Source organism: Chiloscyllium plagiosum, chromosome 15, assembly GCF_004010195.1.
Source record: "Chiloscyllium plagiosum isolate BGI_BamShark_2017 chromosome 15, ASM401019v2, whole genome shotgun sequence".
NCBI lineage: Eukaryota > Metazoa > Chordata > Chondrichthyes > Orectolobiformes > Hemiscylliidae > Chiloscyllium > Chiloscyllium plagiosum.
The window spans coordinates 16774947-16785115 of record NC_057724.1 but is presented as its reverse complement, the minus strand read 5'-3'; positions in this window follow the sequence as shown (position 1 = coordinate 16785115).

Genomic DNA, 10169 nt, shown 5'->3' with positions numbered 1-10169 from the left:
CTTTTCCCTGGGGTCAGGGAGTCCAGAGCTAGAGGGCATAGGTTTAGGGTGAGAGGGGAAAGATATAAAAGAGACTTAAGGGGCAACTTTTTCACGCAGAGGGTGGTACATGTATGGAATGAGCTGTCAGAGGATGTGGTGGAGGCTGGTACAATTGCAACATTTAAGAGGCATTTGGATGGGTATATGAATAGGAAGGATTTAGAGGGGTATGGGCCAGGTGCTGGCAGGTGGGACTAGACTGGGTTGGGATATCTGGTCAGCATGGACAGGTTGGAGATGTTTCCATGCTGTACATCTCTATTACTCTATTTGTTGGCTCAAATGTTGCTTGCCATTTGTCAGCCCATGGATGGATATTTTCCACATTTTGTAGCATTTGAACACGGATTGCTTCAGTATCTGAGGAGTCATGAATGGTGCTGACCATTGTGCAGTCATTGCCAAATATATCCACTTCTAACCTTAAGTTGGAAAGAAGGTCATTGATGATGCAGCTGAAGATGGTTGCACCTAGGATACTACCCTGAGGAATTCCTGAACAGATGTCCTGGAGCTGAGATGACTGACCTCCAACAACCATGACCATCTTCTTTGTGTCAGGTATTACTCCAACCACCAGAGAGTTTGTCCCGTGATACCTATTGATTCCAGTTTTACTAGGACTCCTTGACGCCACATCTACTTGAATACAGCCTTGATGCCAAGGGCTGACACTTCAACCTCACCTCTGGAATTCATCTCTTTTGTCCATGTTTGAACCAAGGCTGTAATGAGATCAGGAGCTGAATGGCCCTGGTGGAACCCAAAAAGGATGATTCTGAGCAGGTCATTGCTGAGTAGGTCCTACTTGATAGCACTGTTGATGACACCTTCCATCACTTTACTGATGATCGAGAGTAGACTGATGATGCGGTCGTTGGCCAGGTTGGATTTGTTTTGCTTTTTATGTGTAGGACGTACCTGGGCAATTTTCCACATTATCTGTTAGTTGCTTATGTTGTAACTGTACTGGAACAGCTTGGCTAGGGGAGTGGCAAGTTCTGGAGAGCAAGTCATTAATACAATTGCTGGAATGCTATCAGAGGCCATAGCCTTTGTGGTATCCAATGTCCCCAACCATTTCTTGATATTTTGTGGAGTGGATCCAATTGGCTGAAGACTGACATCTGTGATGCCAGGGACCACTGGAGCAGGCCGAGATGGATCATCCACTCGGCACTTCTGCATGCCAAGATTGCTGTAAAGGCTTCTACCTTACCTTTTGCACTGATGTGCTGGGCCTTTTCTCCATTGAGGATGGGGATAATTGTGGTGCCTCCTCCTCCAGTGAATTGTTCAATCATCATTCATGACTGGATGTGGGAGGACTGCAGGGGTTAGATCTGATCCATTGGTTGTGGGATCGATTAGCTCTGTCTATCACTTGCTGCTTATGCTGGTTTGTATGCAAGTAATCCTGTTTGATGGCTTCACCAGGTTTACACCTTATCTTCAGGTATGCCAGGTGCTGCTCCCATGGCTTGGTGGCAATGGATGAGTGGGAAATATGCCAGACCATAAGGTTACAGATTATGCTGAAGTAGTACAATTGTGCTGCTCTTGATGGCCCACAGTGCCTCATGGATGCCCAGTCTTGAGTTGCTGGATCTGTTCGGAGTCCATCCCATTTAGCACAATGATCATGTCACACAAAAATGTGAAAGAGGGGCTTCATCTCCACAAATACTGTGCGGTGATCACACTTACTGATACTATCCGAGAAGCAGGAGGGTTGATGTTCCGAGCATAAGCTCTTCATCAGGAATGTTGAACTGACTAGCTCGATCTGTAGTACTGCTGCGGAGCCACTCTTCATGGGTGGACATTGAAATTCCCTGTCCAGAGTACATGTTGTACCCTTGCCATCCTCACTGCTTACTCTAAGCCTTGTTCAACATGGCGGAGTACTGATTCATCCGCTGAGGGAGGACAGTACATGGAAATCAGCAGGAGGCTTCCTTGTCCATGTTTTACCTGAAGCCACAGGACTTCATGGGATCTGGATTCAATGTTAAGGACTCCCAAGGCAACTCCCTTCAAACTGTATACCACTGCGTTGCCACCTCTGCTGGATCTGCCCTGCCAGTGGGATAAGACAAACCCAGGGATGGTGATAGTGGTGTCTGGGACACAGTCTATCAGGTTTGATTCCAAGATTATGACTATGTCAGACTATTGTTTGATTAGTCTGTGAGACAGCTCTCCCAAATTTGGCACTAGCCCCCAAATGTTAGTAAGGAGGACTTCGCAGGGTCAGCAGGGCTGCTTTTGTGGTTATCTTTTCCAATGCCCCAGTCAATGCCGTCTAGTTCCATTGCTTTGTTGAGACTTAGTAGCAATTGATAACAGCTAAGCTGCTGCACTAGTAGTCACCTATTGGAATAATATTAATTGATATTTCTTCTTTAAAGCAAGTAAATGGATCAAAACACTGCCCACGAAAGCCAGCATTACTGCTCTACATTTTATTATCCATTATTCACATCCTCTGTCACAAATCATTCCAGTCATTCCAGTCTCACTTCTGAATGATCAAGTACTTGCTATCTTTATCTGGAACCATGACAGCAAAGGTAGAGCTTTGAAATTAAAAAGTGTTTTTTTGAAAGTGAGCATATATACCTGGAGCTATAATGGGGACAGAAGCAGGTTTAAGCTTCTACAACTAATTAACTGCCAGTCAAAACTGTATTAAGTTGCACACCTGGGGAAACAGTAGAGGGACATGTCTGATCCTACTGTTTTCTTTGTTTGACCGCCTATCAGATTGTGAAAGGTCCATGGCTATAATTACTAGTGTGATCACAGGAGGTGGGAGGGTGGCTCACAGTTTATAATAGCTCTCCATGGTTATTTCTGCATTAACTATTGTGCTTCTGATTAGATTATACAGATTAAATAACTGATGATAATCTGAGTATGTTTTGAACCTTTTCTAAAATTAAGAATCTCCTAAAGCGTGAACTGAAGTTGGTGAATAATCCTTATAGTCCTGAGAAATATTGGGACAGTTTGCTGCGTACATTATATACGCAAACAGCAGCAGGTGAAGCAAGTGGCAGAACGTTCCTGAATGAAAGCCCTTATTCTCAAAAACATCCTGGGCTGGATATTCCAATTCAAACAGCTTCAAGTGTGCTACATGTACCATTGTTGGCCTTTAGAAAAACCAGATCCATGAACATGTATGGCTATTGCCCAGAATGCTTAAACATTCAATGTGCTGCCAAAGCCCCACCAAATATCTCTGATACTGGAGTCAGGTGCTTGCACTAATTTTTTTCTTCTCCGGTTGTGTGATACTTACCCAGATCCTTATTAGATTCTTACCCCAATGTTGTCCTGCTATTTAGTTTCTAGTGAGTAACAGCAGTGACCCACCAATAAAACCTAACCCACCCTGCTAAACAATGATTCACATCCCAACACCATCAGAATGCTTAAACCCTTCCAAACCTTCAAAGCACACAGCAGCTGAGTTTGTAACAAAAGGGAGAGTCTTTCCTACTTCTTGATTTAGCATAACTTTAAAGGAACTATTTAAAACTGCTGTACGTTGCCAGACAGGATGCATTGTAAAAAACTAAAAGAATTGTAGATGCTGGAAATCTGAACCAAAAACAGAAATTGCTGGAAATTTTCAGTAGATCTGGCAGCATCTGTGGAAAGAAATCCGAGTTAATGTTTTGGGTGGAGTGACTCTTCTTCAGAACAACTCTGATTTGTCTCCATAGAAGATGTGACATATATACTCAAGTGATTTTCTGGCAGAAGAGACCAGGAGACCTTGAGATCAGACATGTTAATTAGCCTTCTAAATAATGCTAAATACAGTTGGATTTCTTCAAATAAAACGGCCCATATTGTTTTAATTACCAGTCCTCTTTGTGTGATTATTATTATATTAGCATAATATGTCAGTCAGCATGTTACGCTTTGAGAGGACCTACGTTAACATGGAGTCTGAAACCTTTACAACTTGCATATACTGGTTTCCTTAATCCATCCTGCTGGTTATAACCTGAAACATAAGACTTTTACAGGTATGTCAAATATAATTTCCCTTCCATATACCCAATTTGACATTCCTAACAATGGATTTTAGCATTCTCATTACTACTGTGATAGATTCAGTGAGCTATGTTCCCAGGATACTCTTTACCGTCTTTCTGAACTGGCAAACGTGTATTTGATACCTTCCAGTAAACAGGGACCATTCAAGACAATCAAAACCAATGTATCCATTATTTCTGTCACCACCTCTTCAAAAACTTGAAGGTAGAGCCCATTAGGACAAAGGAATTTGTTGGCTTGTCATCCCATTATTTGCTGCATTACTATTTCTTTACTAATTGACTCAAGTTTGTCTTTTGCACTAGCCCCAAAATTGACTAATTCAAATGTTCATCCTGAAAGCACTCTTTTATGCAGTTTCATATGTGTTAACATGAATTGATTAATAAACAAGTGTTTATGCTTGATTATCAGCACAAAGAAATTTTGCAACTAAAAAGAGGTACAGGTAACTGGCAGTCAAAACTGCCTAATGGTCAGGACAAACTGTACTTGTTAACTGCTTGTTAAATAACAGTAGGTGTTATTATTTAATGAACCAATGTAAAAAAAATTCAATGCATATTTAATGTGAACAATTTGTATAAAATGTTTTGCAATCTCCCAATAGGGACTACATACTATGAAATATTAAATCATGCAAAATGGATCTTTTCTCAAAATTACTGCCCAGTCAATTGTAATCTTATGGGTGAAATATGTATCAAACATGTTCCAAAATATCCACTGTAGGTTTCATTCAGGCATGTCAGGTAACACACACGTCTTTGTAGTTTCTGTAGATAGTGATAGTCTTGAGAAAAATGCCCAGTTTTTCAGTTTCACAAGGCTTTGAAAAATTAAAGTTAACAAAAAAAATGCAGTTATATCGAGCACAAAATTCAATTGAAATCTTGTATCACTCACCAGAGGTGGAGGAAAGGTCACAAATTGTTCTAGTTGACTGGAATGCTACTTTCAATACTCAAGTTAATAAATATTCATTAAAATAGTATTAAGGTACTTCTAAAGTGGGATAAGTCATTAATGTTTTGACGTAGGATCTGCTCCCTCACAGCTCCTACATAACCTAGATGTCGACTTGTTTTGGCTAAAATATAATTCAATTTTGGTGCCATTTCATCATTTTTGACTATTTAATTCAGTTTGCTAAATGATAAAGAATTAACAGTCTCGTGCTTATTTTACACAGCCGGTAATATTGACTTAAGATTGATTTATTTAAGGATTGATGCAATGTCTTCTTTGAAACTGAGATGGTACACAATAGGTCAAATGCCAGATAAGGAATAGGCACATCAAACATTAAACATAGAAACCTTGAAAGATTTAATACAGTCCCTCACCTGGTAACTCTAACTTCATCTGTTCTCTCCACAGGGTGCTAACTGATCTGCTGAATAGTTCCACAATCTTCTGTTTTTGATTCTCATTCTTGCATTTTATTTTAAAAGAACTCTATTTTAAGTCATCCATAGAATTTGCTACACAAGCAGGCAACTATCTACCTCATTTGCTCTAGTTTTCCAATTCTTGATGTAATTCTCTAACCTGAAGTACCAAATCTCATAAAGAAACAGTGATAGGACAACCAGCAATTGATAGTATCAATCTATTTTTGACTGATTATGGTGATTTTTATTTAACTTAAACTCTTTTCTCTATTTGATTATTCATGTTTGGAGTGAAATTAATTTTTAGCACATATTGTTTTCAGCAAAGAATGAAGCAGAGATTACAAAATAGTTCAGATATTTTCAAACAATACAAGCAATAGAAGCTCTATGATCCACATTCACTCGCATTATATTCAGATTCTATCTCCCCAATTGGACTATTGGGAACCACAGCTTACTATAACGTGGGAGCTAATGGGCAGGATTGTGATATAAAGAGGTCATCATGGTGGACTTTTACAGATGTTTTGTGGTCCATCAATAGGAGAGACAGTGCAGCAAGGCTGTGCTGTGAAATTGTTCTCCATCAAATGATGCATTCAGAATTTTCTGGCAAATTACCTTTCAGATTATTGTGCATTCCGACCTTCATGTGCAAATCATCCAACAATGTGACGAAGGAGAGTTACCTTGCACGTTGATAGCTTTGCAAAGAAATCTTGTTGGTAGCCTCCATAAGGGATTGAGACAAATTGATGCTTATCTGCAATAAAAATTCATTAAACACAATTATACAAAATTGGGCTCTTACTTAAAAGCGCAAGGAAGCTATTAACGAAAACGTTTGTGTTTCTGCAATGTCACTCAACTTCTCTAGCCGAGTAAGAGATCAAGTTAAATTATAGAATCCTATTCTTATGTATATTGTAGTAGATACTTGTCAGAGATATTGTTTTTTACTTCATTTCTCCCAGCTCTCTCTGAATCCAAGCACAGGTTTCATCTGTTTCTTATTCATTATATCTCCTGTTATTTCATTATATTTCCTTTTATTTCCTTCTCAGTCTTTCTTTTGGTTCTTCCTCAAATGTACAATCTTATTGGTGGATGAGAGCTGCTGTTGTTCTGTTATCACCAAGGATCCAAATGTCCCAGCCTTCTTGCTGCAACACAAAAGCCTTTCAGTACTGACGAGTGAGGGAAATTGGCAAACCAACTGGAGGTCATCATCCAGGAACTTCAGCATTCCAGATGAAAGCTGAAGGCAGAGGTGCTTGAAGACTGGAGAATCACTGACATTGAGGCTCATGGGCTTCCAATTCAGTTGATTATTTGTGCTAATCCACATAAAACAAGAGAAAAAAAACTACTGTTCCACCTGACATTTCTTGCAATGTCTACTTTCAACCTGGGGCAAAACACAAACCAATGAATACAAAATTGCTCCTTTTCACATTTTGCTATTTCATCACTTGCAAATCTCCAACACAGAACAGACAAAATTAGTTTCTATTTTCTCAGGCACTATCTAGGTAAATAACATTAAACCAAAGTAATGTTTCTCGTCTCTTTTTATAAACCGATTTAGTGATGCACTGCAGCTCTGATAAGATTATTTTGTCATTTTTCTTAGTTTTGAACATGCACTTAGTTGCGATGCACGACTTTCTAAAATCAATTATTTGGTTTAAAAATAACCCTTAAATTTAATTCCACAAAAGGAATAGGTAGGCAAAATTCAAATTCATTAATTTAACCACTGGTGAGGTTTACCAAGATGTAGGAGCAGGTCAGAGGGTGGTATTTTGTAGCAAATGTCTCACTTCTTGAACAGTCTTTCTATCACCCTCAAGAAATATGTCGAGTGTTTGATGGAATACCTTTCGTTTGCCTGGATGAATGCAGCTACAACATGAAAGAAGATTGATCTCATCCAGGACAAAGCAGTCTGCTTAATTGGTAGCCCATTGACTAACTTACTGCTGTGAATTACATGGCAGCAAAATACCAACCTTTTTCTGCAGCATTTCACAAACCACAGCCTAGAACGACATATGACAGCAACTTTAGAGAAATTCCACCATTTGCCTAATTAAACATACCAACTTATTGTTGCTGGACCAAATCCTGAAACTTCATACCTATCGGTGTTATAAATGCATCTTCACTATACCGACTCCAATAGCTGCCATGAACCTCTGACATTTTTATATTCATTCACAGGATACAGGTGTTACTGAGTAGGCTTGTATTTATTGTCGATTTCTCATTATCCTTGAATGGTGCTGGTGAGTTGCATTATAGCTAACTGAGTTATACCAATTGTGATCCTGCTATAACAGACAGGTCTTCACTTCCACAGGTCTCATTCTTTGCACATGCAGCTCTCCTTTGCAGTCACCATGCCCCCTCACCCAAAACCATTCCCTTCTCCCAGAGGTTGTGGCTATTTTCAAGATTAAATTGGGTTCCAAAACTGCAAAAATTTGAGTAACGCTGGCTTAAGAAGTAAGCTCACCAACTTTTCCAGGGCAAATAAATGAGTAATCAACACTGGCCCTTGTGAAACTCATGGAGCAAGAATTGTTTTTTAAATGTATCCACACGGATACAATATTTTAAATCTTCCTTCCTACTTTCTTTAGGCAAAAGAAAAGTAAAATCTTGCAATTCTTAAGCATCTTTTCTCAGAGTACAAAGCGATCATGATCGTTCGGGCCAGTGGGATGTTTATTTTAGACAAATGCGAGGTGTTGCATTTTGGTAGGACAAACACGGGCAGGACAAACACAGTTAATGATAGGACACAGAGTAGTGTTGTCAAACAGAAAGACCTAAGGGGTCAGGTGCACAGTACCTTGAAAGTTGCAGCACAGGTAGACAGGGTGATTAAGAAATCTTGCTTGCCTTCGTGGCTCAGATCATTAAGTAGAGGAGATTGGATGTCATGTTGAGGTTGTCCAGGACATTGGTCAGGCCAGTTTTGGAATACTGTGTACAATTCTCATTGCCCTGCTATAGGAAGGATATTATTAAATTGGAGTGAGTGTAGAAAAGATTTACCAGGATGTTGCTGGGACTGAGGACTTGGGTTATAAGGAGTGACTTGATAGGCTGGGACTTTTTTCTCTGGCATGTAGGAGGTTGTGGGGTGACCTTATAGAGGTTTATACAATCATGAGGAGTATAGATAAGATGAATAGGGAAGTTCAAAACTAGAGGGAATAATTTTAAGGTGAGAGAAATATTTGAAAGGGACCCGAGGAAAGTTCACATGTGGAATGAACTGCCAGAGGAAGTGATAGATGCAGTTATAACATTTAAATGACACTTAGACAGATATATGAATAAGAAGGGTTTAAAGGGATATGGGCCAAATGCAGGCAAATAGGACAAGTTTAGTTTGGGAAATGTGGTCAGCATGGATAAGTTGGGCTGATGGGTCTGTTTCTGTATTTTATGACTCTGACCTCAGGCCATCCCAAAGCACATTAGACCCAACGAAGTACTTTTGCTTTTGCACAGACCCCATTAGCTACCCAACTTGTTGATTACAGATTATGGTCAGATATCCTTGAATGCTATTGATTTTCTCTCCCCATCTCCTCCTCCATACCACTATTCCTGAGATTAGCAAAAGACCCTATTCACAAAATCCTAAATGACCTGGAGCTGCATTGCACATGTTTTAAAAAGGAGCTAAGAAATGGCACAATCCATAAACAAGTCAGTAGCCTATTCATAGATCTGTAACTTCAACTTTATTGCTCAATATATCATTTCTATTGTGGAATTACAAAGATGCAATGAATTGCTATTTGAAAGTGGAGGTTTATATTAGCATGCAGTAGATTATATGCCTCTGTCTTGTCAGAGAATCTGAGCGTGGAACAAAATGCTGCAGTCTGTGTGAAAAACAGCAAGGAGGAAATATTCTGCAACAGAATATAAATCACTCGAACATGCAGGTTTTGATAATGCTTCATAAGACATTACATTTTTTTTGTCGGATCCCAGTCAATACACAACATGTTAATATATAAGAATTAGTTTTCAAGTATTAAAATAGATTGTGATACAAAATGATTATTAATGGAGAAAAGCAGTGCCAACAATAAAACCTCTGGGTGCAAGGGTGTATGTTAAAATAAGCTCAGAGGCAACAGAAACATATTGAGAAATGGTGTGAGCTTCTTATTGTAAGGTCAGTCTGGTTGTAAGAAAAGGGAAGTAGATCATGTATGGCTAGCCCATGTATAACATTCAATCTTTCAGTCTTCACCATTGCAAGCTGTGCCACAGTGTAAGCAAAAGAAAGTGCTTACATTAATATTACTGCATCACATCTTCAGGATGCAAAGCACAGAGCAAGTCTTGAATAACTTTTGAAGTACAGTGACTGTTGTCCTGCAGGACAAATATTGCCAATTTACCAAGTGCAAAGTCCCATTCGTTTGGCGGAGGCCATTCGTTTGTGGCCCAGAACACAACTTCCATACTTGATTTCAAATCGTGACATGCAGTCTTCTCTGTCCACCTAAGCAGAGAGACAGGTCATCACTCAACTGTTCAAAAGGCTCTCCAACAGTGCAGCATTCCTTTTGTGCTCTATTGAGTTGTCAGCTGTCGTAACATACTGTGTTTATGAGGATTCAT